The sequence below is a fragment of the Equus caballus genome, chromosome 16 (genome assembly GCF_041296265.1).
Source record: "Equus caballus isolate H_3958 breed thoroughbred chromosome 16, TB-T2T, whole genome shotgun sequence".
Taxonomy (NCBI): Eukaryota; Metazoa; Chordata; class Mammalia; order Perissodactyla; family Equidae; genus Equus; species Equus caballus.
Genome location: NC_091699.1, coordinates 28,260,511 through 28,279,501, shown reverse-complemented (window position 1 = coordinate 28,279,501; position 18,991 = coordinate 28,260,511). Strand labels below are relative to the sequence as shown.

Below are 18,991 nucleotides of genomic sequence, written 5' to 3'. Positions count from 1 at the left end.
GCCTGACGGAGTGGCTTTATCACAAAATTCCCAGGAGGAAAATCTGAATCTATGGTGGGAATGCTCCATCAAAAGCATCATCGCTTTGTCTGCTTTTGTAAAACGCCCATTATCCGAAAGCAATAAACACATCCATGAAGGGGGCTTCCAACAGGATAAACCTGGAATGGCAGTAACCAGTTACTGCCTACTCTTCTCTTCTTCCCTTTTCTTTAACAGCACAATCCACATTTTAGTCATTCTCAAAGAAAGGGAAGAAATCCCAAGTGGTCCAAGCCAATCACGGTGATTTACGTCACATAACTGTGTGAGGGGTGTGGGGCATTCCGTCCAGCAAGCTGCGTTGGAGGGACAGTCTGTTCCAGGCTTCTAAGAGAGCATCTTTCACACTTATAAAGAGAGACAAGGAAATAAAAGTCTTGCTGCTGTCTCTGGAGGCTGTCATGCCTGGATGTGATGTCAGGACCTGTGGCAGCCATCCTTTGACCATGAAGAAAACAAGCTGCCATGATAAGGATGACCAAGAAGAAGCTGGGTCCTTGACAAGGTCACTGAGCTACTCAACTCACTGACCCGGGAATCACCTAAAACAACATGTTTAAGATGTTTTGACTTGAAAATTCTACTTATAGCTGAAAATAGTAAAGACATAGTTGAACCAGTGGAAAAATAAGAGAAAAATCTAGTTGTTCATTAGACATGCGCTCGAAAATTCATCCAGAACTGGATTTTTTTGTCTCACCCAAATGGCAAAATGGAAAAGGAAGAGGTGTCACGAATCTGGTGGTCTGAACAGCATGACCACCTATCAGTGAGGAGGGAGCTTTTCACAGCGCACCGTGATACGGCCACTTCCACCAAGAGTGGAAAATGTCCATCATCCCCATGTCGTACTCTGCAATCTGTCAAATGAGGATTTAAGAAAAAGCCTTTAAAATACGTATGGATATGATATGGCTCAAAAAAATTAGTAACTACAAAATCTCTAAACAAATGCCAGGGAGATTTATTACAAATAAAAGTTCAAAATCATGACCTTCACTTCCAAAGTTTATAAATTCCTCAAGGGTTTAAAGTAAAACTGATAATTAACAGATTTTATCAATGCTACTCAAGTAGAACAGGCATTGAAATTGTTTCTAATTCAAAGTCCACGGAATAAAAAAAATCCCCCCAAGAAGTCAGTCTTACTTATCTGCCAGACATTATTCAGAGACGTCTACACACAGTAAAGCACAAACTGGTTCATTTGTGAAAATGTGTTTTTACGACAATTCTCACACCTCAGTTGACCTTCCTCCAGTTTGATTTCTGCCTTTGAACACAAACATTCAATGAACAGCTTAGCCTTTAAAACTTCAGCTCCCACCCTCCTTGCACGAAGATTAACACAGGGCCTCAGTGTGTCAGACATTGTACCAGGGCAGCAGAGCAAAGGCGGGGCCTTCATGGAGAGCACGTTCTAACGGTGGAGATACTAACGAAAAGCAACAAAAAATGAAGAAATTCTATTTTAAGAAATAAAATTAAAACGTGACTAACGTTAATAAGGGAATAAGTCGGGGCTAAAGAAAACGAGTAGGGAAGGCAGTTTCACTTCCAAAAGGAGAATTAAGCAAGGCCTCTTGGACAGGTGATACATCAGCTGAGATCTCCGGGATTCAGGAGCCAGCGAAGGGAGGAGCCATGCAAAGCCAGAAGTCAAAAGGAACGGCTGCTGGTACCCGAGCCACCAACCACCTCAGTGATCTCATCTGTGAAACGGTGCAGACCGTCACTAACCAGCCTGTCTCGCGAGAGCTGGTTATGATGACAGAAAGGAAAGCCTCTTCTTTTTCAATTCAAGGTTAAAAGCCCTCCAAATGACGAAGTGCCCTTAGTCTTCACCTTCCCTTGGAAAAGCAGGAGGCTGTGGTTGCTCCAGAAATAAACACTCATTGCTGTCTTATGTTTCATACGGCATCTCTGAAGCAGTAAATTAAAACGAGTTTCGACCTGAGAAGTTTTATAGCCTTTGAGATACCTGGATAATCCACAGGGCTCTCTCCACACCAGAGCTGGGAACCACTCTCCTCCAGGATTTTGGTACATGCATGTCATTACTATCACGAGCAACACAATTACACTGCAAAACTCCCTTCTAAACAGCCACGTGGGTGAAAAAGACCAATTCACGGCAGGCTGAGGATTTCTGGGCAACTTGTTTGATCCGGGAGCACGCGGCAGCAAAGGCAGCTTGGAATTCGCTGGCTGACAACCCAACCCTGTCTGCGGCATACTCTTTCCATAGCCCTGGCTCCTAATGCATGGTATTTGCCACACAATTACATAAAAATGAAATAATCAGCCACAGCAGTGAGAGGAGACTGGACTCCTGTGATTAAAACAAGTGACAAGCATATCTACAAGCATGTCATAGGGCAACACAGCGTTACGCTGAAACTGTTTCCATCTGCTGAGGGTGGGCCAGATTTGCAGTTGTTTAAAGGGTTTGCACTGCAGCAGGGGAACCGCAAGGGGAATGGCAGAGCAGAGCTCAAACTCCTGTTCAGCCGTGATGGAGGCACGATCCTTCCCACCTCCAGATGTAAAACTGAGGTCCTCAGAAGAAAATAACTTGCCCAAGGTATGTGCTGCAGCTGAAATCTGAACCAAACTCTGGCGATTCCAGACCACGTGCCCTTTTTCTTCATCAGACTGCCGCACCTGATAATCACATTTGCTTCTTCCTTACTCCTTGATTAAACAGAAGTAGTAAGATATGTGAAGGTTCTTCATAGAAATTTCAGTCCCTAAAGATGAACAAGAGGCACCTGAAGAATGTTGTATGAAACGAAGACGGAATTTCCCTCAAAACAGCCTCAGGTGAAATCAGAGGAAGCAGTTAATGGTCTCTCATAAGGAAGAGCAGCGCAGGTGGGGGAACATGCACCTCATACCTGCACAGTCTTCACTCAGGATCCACGGGGGATTGGTTCCAGGACCCCTTGCAGATACCCATATCCCAGGACACTCAAGTCCCTTATATAAAATGGCGTAGTATTTGCATATAACCTAGACACATCCTCCCACATACTTTAAATCATCTCTAGATTACTTGTAATATCTAATACAATGTAAAGACTATGTAACTAGTTGTTACACTGTATTGTTTAGGGAATAATGACAAGAAATTAAAGTCTGTACATGTTTAGTACAGATGCAACCATCACAGACCTTTCCATCCGCAAGTGGGTGAATGGCGGATGTGGAACCCATGGATACAGAGGGCCAATGTACTGTGCTTTACATTCCTGCCTCTTGGAGGTCACATTCTTTCAAGCCTCTAGGCTTCACACTAACAATTCCCACTGCACCAAATGCCTTTCTCTTCTCTGCTCTCTACCGAGACTGACCCCTCCTCAGCGAAGCCCTCTGAAAAGCAACCCTACCACCACACCCTAGGACAGACACCCCCGTAGCATTGCACCCCAAAGCCCATGGTACTCAGGGCTCCTGGGATATCCACAGCATGGTGGCAGAGTTCCCAGTCACCTTCTTCATTGGTCTAGGACTTCTTCAGGCAGGACATGAGTTTAAGTTTTTCTTCCTCCCTCGTGCTTAGCACAGTGCCTTCAAGCGGTATGTTCAAACAGATACTTACTGAGCCTTCACCTGGCCAAACAGGCCAGGGGCTGGGCTGGGGCAGCAGCAGAGACGAGGGGCTTTCAAGGGGTTGAGAGCAGGCACTCTGGGTGACCCAACATCTGCCCGCTGTGTCACCCTGGCCGTCTCTTAAACATCGTGCCTCTGTTTCCTCATCTGTAAACGGGGATGACAATCCTGCTTGGCCCCTTATGGAGCTGCTGTCAGGATATCAGGCAGAGAAGGTTAGGAGACACCTAACCCGAGAGTGGCTGAGAACATAATGGGTGCTACTTCAGCCTTCTATCACGTTCTGTTCCCCCTAACGTGCTTCATTTTCTTCCAGGCACTTCCTATCTACCTGACACATTGTATATTCGGTTTTGCTTATTGCCAGGCACTGCCCTACGAGGATGTAAGCCCATCAGGACTGGACGCTTGTTTCCTTCTGTGATGAACTGGCACCGAGGACTGGAACTGGCATGTAGAAGCCTCAAGTATTTCTTGAATGAACGAATGAGCAAATGAACAACTGAATGAATGACTAAACAAATGAATGCTGACTGACCAATTCACGGAGCCTACAGTCTAAAAGAGACTTGATGAACATTAACAAAATGCAAGACTACGAATTGATATTTGACAGAAATAATTACAGGCATATTTCCTTTTTTTGTGCTGGTCGCAAAAAAGGCTGCATTCAGTAACATTATTGGAAACAGATTTATTGTTGATTTCACGCTAGGTGGCACAGGAGTCCTCGCATCTGCACCTTCCAGGTCCCCAGACTCTCTGCTATGTAATTCATGCGGTGTGAACCCACACACTCACTCACTGATGGACCTATGCTTTCACAGAGCCCTCTAGAAAAGAATGAATCTTCTGTAAGAAAATGTATTGCTCCAGTTGCCAACTGCCTAGATTCAGGTTGCCTCAAAGGCTAGTCTTTGACCAGTGTTCCTACCCACAAGGAAGGATTAGCAGAGGCCAGAAGGAGCCTCCATCCATCCAAGAGGCAGTGGTATTACGTTTCTACTAGGACCACGAATGAAGGAGAAGAAGGGGGAAGAAAAGGATCTGAAGGTGCCCAGGAAAGAAGACCCCAAGCTCCATGAGCCCTCTCTGGACCCACACCTTCCCAGCCATTCCTACAAAGTCTCTTGAGGTACTTGCTTTGTTCTTGCCCTTAACATCTTATAAGTGAATTTGCTCCTGTTTTTTCCTATCTACCTGGCTTTGGACAGAGGAAAGCAAGAAAACTTACACAGAAGATAAAGGTCCTGATTTTTATCACCATGGTTACCTGTTCAACTTGCATGAAAATCCTAAATTAAAAAGCATCATTTTACTCCACTTAATGTATGAACTGAGTTTTTCAAGATTCCTCTTTCTAAAAGTAACCCTTAACTATGGCTTTCCTCATAAGGAAATTAAAACATTTCATTCAACAACACACAGACCCACGATCTCAGTTCTATTGCAAACTTTCTATATCATCTATTAACGATATGCTCTGAAGTGCTTTTACTTTTCCTATTTTTAAAAGGTCTTTGTATCCCTTTCTTCTCAATATCCAGGGGTGAGAAAAGTGATTTATCACCTGCCACAGCACCACTACTCAGCATTCCCACCATAAATCGTGCCTTTGTGACAAAACCCTTATCTCAAAAAACAGATAGTATCAACCATTTCTGCTTTTTATGTCAATGTCCTTTTATTTAAGAACGACTCTGTTTTCGTTATAAATCCTTAAACATATTAGTAGAAGACACATCTGCAGCAAATGCCTTTAGTGAGGCGCAATCCAGCTCAAGCGCATTCTCACTTCTAAGCAAGGGCAAAATCCCTAAGGAAACACGTTCCGCAGGCATGGTGCTGAGGGACATCTTTCAAAGACCAATGCCATTCGGTTGAAGTCAGCTCCGGAGGGCTGCATACCTCTTCCATCAAAGCCACAGCTGCCATGAGAGCCCTGCCCCGGAAGGGGAGCCCTGAGACGGGGACTGTTTCTATGGAGCAGGTGGCCCCACCTCACGGACAGACTCTGCTCCAGGAGCTCATTTCTAAAGGGGCTGCTCAGAACCCAGAAATCAGAGGCAGAGCCACGGAAGTTGCTATGGTGACACATCCCCCAGAGTTCTATTTTGAAAAGACAGGAAGGTACCTTGCCCTCCCTGGCAGCCCTGGGCAATCCTCAGGCTGGGACAGGGCAAGACGAAGAACGAGGCAGGGGTTAGGTTTGGGGAAAATGTCTTGGGCAGTTCTGTACTTAACTTGAGCGAGGGACAACATGATAGCTTCCAGAAAATTAATTAATTTTGTCTCAACAAAATTTTGACGCGTATACAAAAGGATCTTAAAAATCACTTTATTTAGCATCTTCCTTTTACAAACAAGCAAGCTGGAGTCAATAGCTAGAATTCAAGTCTCTAAAGCCACTTTTTCCTCTTTGTTCAAACTTGATAATAAAAAAATAATAAAACATCAAATCTGTTTGCTCACAGCCGTGTGCTTTCTAAGTCTTGAGCCATTTAATGTGCAGACATGGATTACCCTACTCTATTTCTCATCCTTCTTTCAAAGATTTTAATAAGCTCTTCCAAAGTGTCAACATCCATGTGGTCAGGCTGCTAGTTGCTAACTCAGTTTTGTGGACATCTAATGCGACATTCTACTCTAGCTGACTTATTAAAAATAAAAGACGTCCTGGATCAGTTCATCAGAAATATCACTAGCTTCCATCTGCTTCTTGGAGCGTGTTCCTCTTCCATGGGCCTCAAGACCTTGTGTGGATGTCAGGCATCAGGCTATCTGGTGATCTCTGTGTGAACAACCCTATAAATCACGGTGTACATTCCGCCTGTCATACAGCATCTGACTCAACCACAGCTGCTTGTGTCCCAGCTCCAGGCACACGGAGTCACCCGAGCGATGGGAGAGCGGTACTGAAAAGGAGCAAATTGGCCCAAGACGGCAACTACTCAGGTACTAATGGAAATAATCATACCAACCCAAGATGGGTCAGGCAAAGAGGGAGAAACTTGATTTTGCAAGAGCCTCCCTCGCAAGTTTCTAATAAAAAATGCAAATTCCTTCCTGCACTCGAAAAAATGTCAACGGTTTAACAGGAAACTTGGAAAAACTTCTGGAGTTTTGAAACGATAGTTCTAAAGTTTTCTTGCTGGAGAATTCAGATAAACTGAGAAAATGCCAGAAGCTTATTTGCAAAAGGGAGGTTTCAGCTCTTTTGTGTCCCACAGTGTGCCCCTGGGCCTGTGGCTTATCTCAGAGCCTACAGCAAGATACAGAGCTTGTCAGATAGTTGGCTGGAAACCAGTGGTGGCTTGTAGAAATGCTGATCAGTCTTACTTGCCCCAAAGGCCTGAGGTCCTAAGGTGAACACCTTTGGCAGTACAGGGCCCCAGAGCAGACAGCTAGGCATCCCTAGGGCTTTCGGTTGCCAGGGAAGGACAATGTGTACAATGCACCCCAGGATTGATTGTTTTTATTACAGGGTATAGCAAGTGACAATCTGGAATGTAGGTGTTTCGGAGAACCAGGAGACAAAACGAGGGACAAACTGGCCTCTAAAGATGAAATCTTGCCATACAGCCAAAGCTATGTATCAGAAGAAGCACTTTCTAGCAGAGGTTAGCAAATCGCAGCCTACAAGCCAAATTTGGCCCACTGCCTGTTTTTTTTTTTAATAAAGTTTTATTGGAACACAGCCATGCTCATCCGTTTAAATATTGCCTACGACTGTTTTTACACTAAGATGGCAGAGTTGAGTGTTTGCCACAGAGACTATATGACTCTCAAAGCTAAAAACATTTCCTATTTGGCCCTTTACTGAGAGTAAACCCCTGCTCAACAGTAAAACGTGTTAAGGGCCATTTCCACTCTTCCAAATCTACTCAAGCTCTCCAAAATATCTTACAAGGCTTTAAAAATAGCCAAAAAATATATATATGTCTGTGTGTGTGTGTGTGTGTGTGTGTATAAAACTGACTCCCCACATGGGTCCATATCACATTCAGCTCTATAATTAACCCATGTTGTAACACTTAAAAACAATCACAGCCAATAGTGAAGGGTGTTTCCACCCCACTCAAGATGAGCTTTTCACTCCTGCCTTGCTGTAAATGCAACATTTGGCTGCCAGGAAGAGTATGTCATAGACTCTTAGTGCATCCTCTGGAAATGAGCGGTTTGCGGGAGGCAAGAAGGCTGAAATTAAAAGGGCAAGTGTCCTTTACTCTAACATCCCAGAGAAGTAACAGTTGTCAGGCTTAATGAGCTGGCTCTAGCCCTGTCCGATATTTGACACTCAAGGAAAAAATGTCCAACGTTAATTACCTTCGAGGGCTAAAGGCTGCCCTCTAACATTCTAACTCTCTCTCTCTGAGCCTCTTGACTGCTAATCTCCTCATCAAGAAAACCTGCCCCAGGATCGAAGTGCCTTCTTGGCTAAAGCTGTACAAAGCTTCTAAAACCAAACTGAGTACTTGACCGCGCTAATTAGGCAGTGAGCCTGTGTAGCTGAGAAATCCTTCTCTACCCAACCCCCTTCTCCAAGACTACTTTAAAAACAGAAGCAAAGTCAATGAGTTCAGTCAAACAAGCACATTTATTACTGCAAAATAGCCAAAGGCAGAAACTGATATTGACTCAACCTAACAGACGCAGGAAGGTGATTTTTAAAACAAATTCAAGTTTTTCCCCTCATCTAGCCCATTTCTATCTGGCAGTTCAGTCCTGTGCTAAACAATCACTTCATTTACAACACAAGTCCTACTGGGGCATGCTGTCAAGTAGAACTCAGTTTTATACCTCTCAGCTCCCGAAAGGGCGCGATAAGATGTCACTCCTTTGAAGTGCGGTACAGGAGAGCAGAGCGGTGGTTTTAAAAAAAGGTTAATAAGTTAATACACAGAAAATCTCCACGCTATGAAAGATTTCATTTTTATCGCAAAAACTAGTACTTCTGTAACTCAACGTGATCGCCTGTGAAAACAATGAACACAACTGGCATTATACTGTCCTTCAAAGAAAGAACAGGGGTTTATAATTACACGGCTAATTCTTGAGATAGCCCACAAACAAATACAGAGCAAATACAATATGTGTGCTGTTCACAGATCACAAAGGTGCCTGGAACCTTCTGGAAAAGGCATCCTTTCATGACTAACTCTAGTGTAATACCTTCCACCTCTAAGAGCACTTGGAGATCCCATTTCCAAGGCCAGTCTCCCTTCCGGACTAACATCTGTGACCAGCTCAATGAAGCTCTACACAAGAAAAAGCTGCTCCTAGAATGCTCATCTTTTCTCTCAGAAATCGAACACAGTGACTCTCCAGTAGAAACTTGGGAAATGTCAGTCAAGTCAAATAGAAAACTAATTATCCAACCTGATAATGTTTACAGCTTGACCAAAAATGGAATGTGTGTTTAAAAGACAAAGTGCTTACAGAAGCATAAGAACTTTATAACAAAAAGTTCAGAATTAAGAAAGAGAAAAACATTTGACACGAACACGTGCTGGGTTGTGGAAAGTGCACTACAGCAAATAAAGCCACGTTCCAGTCCAGCTCTGCCCCCATCAGGGGATGGGATGGGAACAAGTCCTTCAGGACTCCGTGTCTCTGTGGCCTCACTATACAAGCAGGAGACCGAATGGACCAATCTCTAAGGATCATCACATTGTTTCTGTGCTTCTCTACTTAGCTGCTCAAAATCAATTCTAGTATAATAACTCAGCAGTAACTCTCAACAAATATATGTTTGCCTGCCAAAAACACTTAAAGAGTCACGTAATCTGAAAGGGCAAAATATTACAGAAAAAGAGAAGAGGAGCAGCAGGATGGGGAAGGAAGAGAGGGAAGAAAAGGAGAGAAGAAGCAAACCAAATCACCTTTAGTTCTTTTCTTATCATTCTGCAAGGAGTAACTATGTGTCTGTTAGAAGAAATTACACAAGTGTATGCACACTCTCGAGCACACACGTATATACACTGTGGTAGGGAGCCACCTATTTTCTGCCAAAATCTCTCCTTTACCATCCCCGAAATGGGGAGGTGAGCTCTATCAGGTGTTAAGGATGGGAGAACAAAGTCTAAATTGAGACTGACTAAAATAATGCAATTAATATACCTGACCAGACATGTTACCCAATGCCGTTCAAAAGTAAAGCTGATATAAAAGGATAGTCACCTACCTAAGTAAGTGATACAGGCTGAGCTGAACCGCATCCTCAAGACCTGAGTGGCATTTTCTCCCATCACCAATCTCTAAGTCAAGACAACTATGGGTCTTTCCATCTTGCAGTGTGCCAAACAGCAATCACCCTGACTTTTTAGCAGGGACTTTTCACGTACTTTTTTCTGAATGTAAAAATAAATATATGATCCAAACTAGACAAATGGAGAAAAACAAGTTTTCAGGGGCTGGCCCCGCGGCCGAATGGTTAAGTTCGCGCGCTCCACTGCAGGCAGCCCAGAGTTTCGTTGGTTCAAATCCTGGGCGCGGACATGGCACTGCTCATCAAACCACGCTGAGGCAGCATCCCACATGCCACAACTAGAAGGACCCACAATGAAGAATATACAACTACGTACTGGGGGTCTTTGGGGGGAAAAGGAAAAAAAAATAAAATCTTTAAAAAAAAAAAAGAAAAACAAGTTTTCAGAGTGACGGAAGTATAATTCTAAGGCCCCCCGAAAACACTAAGAAATTTATCCTTTCAAGACAATTTGCTTGTCAGAATAAAAGCATCAGCACCAAACACAAGTTCCCTGAAGCACCTGCTGAAATCGTCAACCTTTACCGTTTTTTATTTTGCTTGATTAACCTCACTGACTAAATACACTTGTTGATAGAAACCAACACCTGTTTATCCTGTGTCCTGCAAAAGTGGGACTTTATAGAATTGATATCGTGCTGGTGTGGGTTACTATTCATTTAGAGTGATAACTGTAAGTAAATAAGTCAAAGTCTTAGAACTAAAGGAAATTTCTGGAGAAAAAAAATCAGGAAGCCAAATTACAAAGAGTAAAAAAAAAAGAAAAAAATCAGACTAAATCAAGAACACCACAAATTCTCAAGACACTTAGTGGCAATGCCTCTATTAGTGTGAACTGCAAGGCTATCAAGACATTCATTTTTGCTGACTTGACTTTAATCCACAGTGGGATGTGATGTTTGGGATATGACTAAATTAATACTTTCCTTAAATGGAGTCACTCACTCATGCATGAGTGATGAATCATTGTATAAAAGGTCAATTTTCACTCATTCATTCCAGCAGACAGGGTTTCCCTGCTTTCCAATCCCAATTGAGAGCTTAGTATAATGTCTTTCCAAAAGCATCCTTGTGGAAAGAAGGATCTGGAGGAGAGTTTGATTAGCTTTAGGGATTAGAAACTATTATATGACTAACTTCTGTACTGAGTAGGTCTCTGTGGAAAGTGCTGTTCACACTCCCTTTACTCATTTACTCTCTAGATTCTAAATTGAAGGAATGTGCGTAAACCCTACATGCAATCAGAGATACAGATTTTATGATGACTAGTATTAATAAACAGCAACAGGAAAAAAATGTTATACAGAGCCCTTGGTGGTGGCGGAATCCATGCTAAGTATCTTTTGTGCTGTATCTCATTATCTCCTCCTGCCAGATAACTTCCCTTTTTTCCACCCTGGTCTTTGTTCCCAGGTAGGACACGCTTTACAGAACAGGTCAATGTGCTCCCTTGCTCTGCTGGCTACTAGCTGGCTTCAGCCAATGGGGCAGACCAGAGGAGAAGCAAGAGCGGGAGGAGAAATGAGACCTGGATATTTGTCCCCCAGCTCCCTCCTTGTGGGGTGGCCTCTTGACAGCAGTGTCCCTCCAGAGACCATAGCTCCTGTCTGGGCAGCCCTCTCCACAGGGTCCCCTTCTTCTAGGTTCTGTAACTCTTTCCCGCCCTGTCCTTCAAGCCAAACTCGGTCAGAGCACTGCTCCTAGCTCAGGATACTGCCGTTCCCTACGCTTCCCCTACACCAGGGGTAGACAAAGCATGGTCCATGAACCAGATTCAACCCAAAGCCTGTTTTTATTAATAAACTTTTTTTGGAAGCCACACCTGTTCATTTACATACTATGGCTGCTTTTAGCACTAGAACAGCCAAGTTAACTAGTTGAAACAGAGGCCACATGGCTCCGGAAGCTGAAAATATTTACTATGTGGCTCTTTACAGAAAAAGTTTGCCAACCCCTGCCCTACACTCTTCCCACAGCCTTGTAAACAGTCCTTTTACAAACCTCTCCTGATTTCTCCTATCTGAGGTGTGCCATCTGTTTACTCCCGGGATCCTGAATGAGACACTCCTCAACTACTCCTATGAGGTAGCTTTGTTACTATAATTATTCCCTTTTCACAGAGGACAAGGACATTTAAGATTCCTTTAGGAGGAAATATTTAGGTGAAAGGGAAAGGGAGTGAGAACGAGTTACTGGGAAAAAAACAAGGCCTGCCAAAAAGGCGTTTAGAGAGAGAGAGAGAGATAGAGAGATGGATAGATGGATGGATGGATGGAGGGATGGAGGGAGGGAGGGAGGGAGGGAGGGAGGGAGGGATGGATGGATGGATGGATGGATGGATGAATGGATGGATGTATGGGTAAAGTGTTTAAAATCTGTCAATACATTAAGGCCCCAAAGGATACTTTCCCCCTTATTTAAAAGATAAATTAATAGCAGACAAGAATGCAAGTTGGCTTTGGTGACTGATGAGGATCCTGCCTCCCTTGCCATTGTCTGCTCTTTCTGCTTAGATATGAAAAACATTAATACTTCAATGTGTGAACCAGAAAGCTTCTGCTACAGAATTCTTTCTTCATTCATGAACAGTGTGAAAACTATTACATGGGTTCTTGGTTGGTGAACAGAGTGCTACATGGCTAAACACAGCTCCTCTTAGCCAGCCCCTATTCCCTAGATTTTGAAAACTAACTCAGTAAAATCTGAGTCATATCTGAAGACAAAAATCTTCCAAGACACACTGATTTTGGAAGGCCTCACTCTGTGGAGTCTGAGACCAATAAACAGCTACTGCTAGATAATAATAAATTGTCGGCAATTTAAACTTCTGGTTATTTCGCACTTCAGATGTGCCAACGCCTATGCGAACACTTTATATTCTTTTTTTTTTCCATTTACTGACTCCAACAGCTTAGTTTTATAAGTCTCTCTATTACTTTCATTTTTTCGGATGAGAAAATGAAGGCCAACCAGTATTGAGAACTGGCCCAAATTTGTAAGTGACAAAGCCTGAACTTTAACCAGCCTTTCTGAATGAGGCATGCCAAAAACTGTCCCCACATGAGAGTTGCTGTCACTCGTAGAGAAATAAAACACCTGCCACTGATGATCTGACTATAACGAAAGATCAACTCAGAGGTTATTTCATAAATCACTGCACCACTGTTCTTGGAGCTCCTGGTCGTCTGAAACTATTAATGTGGCCCCAACCCTGAACAGACGTGAAGAGGGCTGGCTTCATGGGATCCATGCTACTAGATATAGAACATGCATATGTGTACTTGGGGGTTTGGGGGGGCATATTTACATCATAATGTTTAGACTAAGCTCTTTCAGACCTATAAAGAAAAAGCTACAAGTTTCAAAACCCACTGGAGAACTATGACTCCAGATGAACTTATCCCACAAAAGGAAAGTCCTTTACCGCTCCCTAAATCACCATCTATCATTTTCCACGTTATTTGGCACCTCATACCCTCAAAGTCTACATTCTGTGAAGTACTCCTGTGGATGTTTGTTTATCCGGTTGAAAAACTGAAAGAACATTTTAAGACTGAGTTGATCTTGACCGAGGCAGAATAATGAATTTCAGAGCTTTGTCTAGGACCCTGCAAACTTAAGAATTCTTAACAGGAGGCTCATGGAAGGGTTCCAAGGAGTCACTGAGTCCCATGAAATTGTGTGTGTGCGCACATGGGAGAGAGAGGGAATGACAGAATATGAGAAGACGCGTTTTTTGGCACGAAGATCCAGAACTCTCATCAGATCCTTAACGAGGAGGGGGTCTGTTCCCCCAAACCACAAAGAGCCGCTGAGAACAAACACAGTCCTCTTCTCCCCCTCCCATCAGCTCACACAGCCATGCTCCTCTAAGTAGAGAAGCAAAGCCACCAGCATTTTGCCTCTTCCTCCTCCTCCTCCTCCTCCTCATGAGCCTACAGCTTGTTTTCCATTTCTCTTTGCAATATGCCTTACTCACCATTTACTCAAAACAACCCTGTGACGTCCCTATTCCCTACAGAGTGGAATTCGACACAAAGAGAAGGCTGGACTGGACTCCATCCAAATGGGTTAGTTACTCAAGTAACACCGGGGCCCCTTCTGTGGCCCTTTCACCTGTGAGGCAGTTTCTTGACATCCAGCCTAAGACTCCAAACAGGGCTTTTATTTCATCTTGACTTCAGTCTGACTATAAAAACTACATGTGGACTGCCTCGTATACCATATCCGTGGTTTGGTAATTCTCCATAAATGATTATGTTTTGTGATTGTTGTTATTTTTCCAGAGAGTGGTTTGAATTATATCTTGCTTCATAACAATAAAATTTACCTCAAACTAATTCTGAAATACAATACAGCTGCCTTGACAGTATCCAGTGAATGACTTCCACATAAGGCACCAGAAGCAACCAGCAACTGGTTCTATTTTAGTAAAATGCCTTTTGAGGGGAGAGGGGATGAATTCTGGGGTTTGAGGTTTATCCAAGTATAAATTTTCAAGGTTCAAACATACTCCTACATACAGAAGAACAGACCTATGCAACAGCATAAGCAACACTCCTTTGGGATTCTCTTCATAGAAAGAAGCGTGTGTATGCACGCGCATGAATATGTGCATGAGGGTGAGTGTGTGTGTGCGGCTTTCTCCCAGTCAGCTAAGCAGGCAAAGAGAACTGACGGTTTGCTCAGAATGACTGCCAGTTCCCCCTATGTTTTAAAACAAAAACACTCCCCCCATACCACGAGCATATGTCCTTAAATATTATCTTTCATGCAGAACCCCGCCAGATCGCCAATGAGCACTCAACTGTGTTACATGAGTCTCTGAAAAAATGTGACTCTGCTTTTGGAAGGTACATCTTTCAACACCCGCCTTGGAATTTGTGTGGTGCGTCTGTGAATGTGTGATCATCCATTTCTATATATTTTAAAATTTTATTTCTGATTACAAAGAAATAGCTACTCATTGTGGAAGATAAAATTTTTTAAATTATATGCGTGTATAGTATATATTCAACTTCTTGGAGTCCTAGTCCCAGGACCAAAGGGAATATGTACAGGGACATTATAACAGTAGTGTTTGCAGGTCCAAAAATGCAAAATAATTGAAGGATATATCAATACATGTGTCACTGAAGAAGCTAGGGCCACATCCATATGATGAAATAGCATGCATTTATTAAAACCAATGAGTTAAGATCTGCATCTACTGTAGCAATGGGCACAATACACTGTTAAAGAAAGAAAGTCAGCATGTGAGTACTGTAGGATTCCACTTGTGTAAAGACAATGATATAGAAAAGAAAAGAAAAATCTAATATCCCATGTGTGTGCACGTGCTTCTGTTTCTGTATGATCATGGAGAAGGCTGTGGAAGGATATGAGCCAGGCTGAACCACCGCTTACTACAAGACACAGGAGGAGGGAAACGAGAGGGAGGCGGAGATTGGTCTTTTTCGTTTTTTTTTTTTTTTTTTCTGCTTTATCTCCCCAAACCCCCCCGTACACAGCTGTATATCTTAGTTGCACGTCCTTTTAGTTGTGGGATGTGGGACACCGCCTCAACATGGCCTGATGAGCGGTGCCATGTCTGCGCCCAGGATCCGAACCCTGGGCCGCCGCAGCGGAGCACGCAAACTTAACCACACGGAGCCAGCCCCTCTTTTTCGTTTTAAAATTTCTATTGTTTCAAAGATTGGGACAAGTACACATAACTTTACAATTTGGGCAGTGGACTATTCAATGAAAGATGTTTCTTAGAGAGCGAGAGAACTGAATATTACAATAAAAAAAAAAGATCTAAGAATCCACTGCCTTTAACCCTCCAAATCAGGCCACTGCTGACAACCTGCTGTGTACAAATTCCCAATATTCCCCAAACCTACACTGAAATAACTTTTTAAACAAAATATAAACATTATCTATGTGTGTATATACCTCTCTCTCACATATATATAGTTTTGTAATATGCTTGTTTATTTAATGAGGCTTCAACGTCTCTCCATGGCATGCCGTCTGGTTGGGCAGAAATTTGACATAAAGGCAAGCATGCAGAGCCACATGGAAATTGGGATCCCATTGTCCTCAACTGCCAGCTGTGAGACCTCCAATGAGACACTTAACCTGAGCCTCAGTGGTGTCCATTGTAAAACAGGAACAAGACTATCCGTTACTGCAGAGTTGTGGGAAGAATGAAATGAAACACATTTGGATAACCAAGCTCACTGGCTGACATACAGCAGGTGCTCAACAAAGGGAAACTATCAATAAGAATGATGTAATAAAAATAATGTCACTGAGTACCTGCTATGTACTAAACTCTTCTCAGAGCTTCTAACATCTTGAGATATATTCACTCATTCAACCTGCACACCTAACTTTTGAGAGATGCTATCCTACTCATGTTTCAGATGAGAAAATGAAGGCCGAGAGAAGTGAAGTAACTTGTCCAAGGCTACACAGCTAATAGTATCAGAGCTGGGATTCAAGCCCAGGCTGGCTCACCCTTATCCACCACACATACTGCGGCCTGATGCTGTGATTGTGGTAGAATTTTACGGAAGCAAGTTCTACAGGAGCATTTGTGTTAACCCTGGAACAAAGATTAACCATGCTAGCAAAACAGCCTCAGGCTAGTGGTTGATCTTCTCAGCACTAGTTCCAAGACTTTTTCACCTGGGGACATATATGTGTGCACTCACCTGGACCTCACAAACTGGCCCACCTGTGATGTTCAACACTCTCTCCCCCGTGTCCATCCAGTTACTCTCTGACAAGGACACTCACAAGCCAGGAGCTTCCCTTTCCCCCATGAGCACTTCCAGCCCCAAAACAAAATTTAACCAAACGAATGGAGAAAATGCCACAAGTAAAATAGGACAAAGTGGCCTCAAGTCTGCACTACCTGCATCACAGTCCTTTGCTGGGTCACGACAGGTGTCTGCACCCCAGGTGGGCAGCTCGTGACACTGAATATCTCATTAGCTTATGATGGAATGAAGGGTCCCACGTTAGGCTCTGATCACGGATCAGCTTATTAAACATACAGGCGACCCCAATGTCAGGAAGAAATAGCTTATTTCCAATCTCCAGACACCAGGGACATTTAGCAATGTGTCTACTATCACTTTCAGTACTCTCGAAAATTAAACCAAAATGGCACCTGTTTCCTTAATGGTCTAAAAGACCTCAAGTTCTAGCTTCGTCTCGTAGCTAGTCTGTAACATGAAACCATCAAGAATTAGCTTCACGCCTTCACTGCCAATGCCACTGCAGTTCTATTCTGTCTCTGACAAGGCCAGGACATTCCCTCTGTCTGGTGTGGTAAATGAGGGAAGAAAAATGAAAGGAAGAAAAAAAGGCAGGCCATTTATAAGCCAAGAGTTTACGTCAATGCTCTTAAGGAGCGAAATCTGGCATCCTTGTTACAGGACTCTCTTCCTCCATCGCTACTGAACTTCAGGTGGCCGGGGGTGAAGTGAGGAAGGAGGGAAAAAAGAAGGAAGAGAGAAGCAGAACCACTTCTGCCCAGGAAACAGGATACTGGCAGACACACCCCTTCCACTTTTGAATTGAGCTTGGGCAGTAACAACATGTTTTGCTCAATTACGACAATGGCTACATTTCCAGCAGAAGTTACCAACTTTTACTCCTTACTTGGATGCTCCATTAAATGTGGGGTGTATGTGTGAGAAAATAAATGGAAACTGATTTAGAAAAAAGGAAAAAAAATTACTAATAAAACAACCTAGTTTTTTTGTTTTGTTTTCTTGAAGTTCCTTGAAACATTTTATTATTATTATTATTTTTTTTGGTGAGGAAGATTGTCCCTGAGCTAACACCTGTGCCAATCTTCCTCTACTTTATGTGGGATGCCACCACAGCATGGCTTGATGAGTGGTGCTAGGGCTGTGCCCACGATCCGAACCTGCAAACCCAAGCCTGCCGAAGTGGAGCATGCAAACTTAGCCACTGTACCACTGGGCCGGCCCCCTTGAAATATTTTTTTTTTTTTGGATTCTTCTAGAGTTATTCTGGTTTAGATTCTAGTGTTACTTATGGGAGGTCCTTAAACAACATTTCATGGCAGTTTCTCTAAAGTAAATACAAACACTACATTGCATTCTATTATTACTACTGTGCATTCTTGTCTGGGTCTCAAGTGAAGCAAAATGTTGTATTAAAACCAAAATCACTGATACATGTTAACAGAAGTAGCTAATTATGCACAGAGTTTACCACGATTCTTTCAACTTACGTAATAGAAATATCACTTATTTTTTAAAACATCCATTTGAATGAATTCTGCCATCCCACAATCCCAAAAGGAGAGAGAACCTGCGTTGTTTTTATCTCCTTTTGAAATCTTTAAGCAAAAAATTATTTTTTCAAAATAAACTGTTTAATGTGAGTCCAGGCTGCCTCCACCTTCGAGGCGGAACACTTCAGTTTTAAGCTGGCTGACATATAAACACACAAGCAAATGCCCAATTCTAGACAATTTTAGTTTCCTCTCTTGGCTCGTGTTTAAAGGGAAAATTAAGACAGTTGCTCTATGTTAGTCTCACTATTCTAAAGCTCACGAATTCAAGTTTTAAAGTTTCTGTTAGCAAATGTTATCAGAATACAGATCAGGAAATATCTGTTATGTAGTTTCTACCTGATTGCTATTAACATTTACATTGTTTTTAGCTTAATGTTAATTCTATGAGGATACTGATCTATTTTCACTGGCCATCTTCTCCCTCTAGTTCAGCAGAGACCACAAATCTCAAAAATTATGGCAGAAAGATAACAGTAAAAAAGGTACAATAAATATGTTTACAATGACAGGCTTTAGACATCTCCAACTCATCAAATCCCTCCAGGGTGTGGTCTTGGGGGCGAGAAGCAGAGAAGGCCTTTCGCGAGGGCCTCGCTTAATGCTCTCATTTGCATTCCCCTCCAAGGAAGCCCTCAGAAAGCTCCACTGAGGTTTATTGTTTCACTAACAACCTGGTTTAATCAGGCAACTGGAGCAAAGGAATTATTTCCTGGAAAATGTATGTAAATTCCATGGCAACAATCTTG

The 18,991-nt window shown here is 42.8% G+C and overlaps 1 protein-coding gene and 1 long non-coding RNA gene across 4 annotated transcripts in view; both read right to left on the bottom strand.

Moving 5' to 3' along the window:
• PDZRN3 (PDZ domain containing ring finger 3) overlaps positions 1–18,991 on the bottom strand; it is a 234,540-nt gene that overhangs the window by 169,933 nt on the left and 45,616 nt on the right. The gene's annotated exons all lie outside the window — the stretch shown is intronic.
• Positions 1–18,991, bottom strand: part of LOC138918204 (uncharacterized) — an 86,331-nt gene extending 67,340 nt beyond the window's left edge. The window contains exon 1 of the long non-coding RNA XR_011427234.1: positions 1–18,991. This exon is cut by the window's left edge and continues 40,363 nt beyond it. This is a non-coding gene — a long non-coding RNA (uncharacterized lncRNA).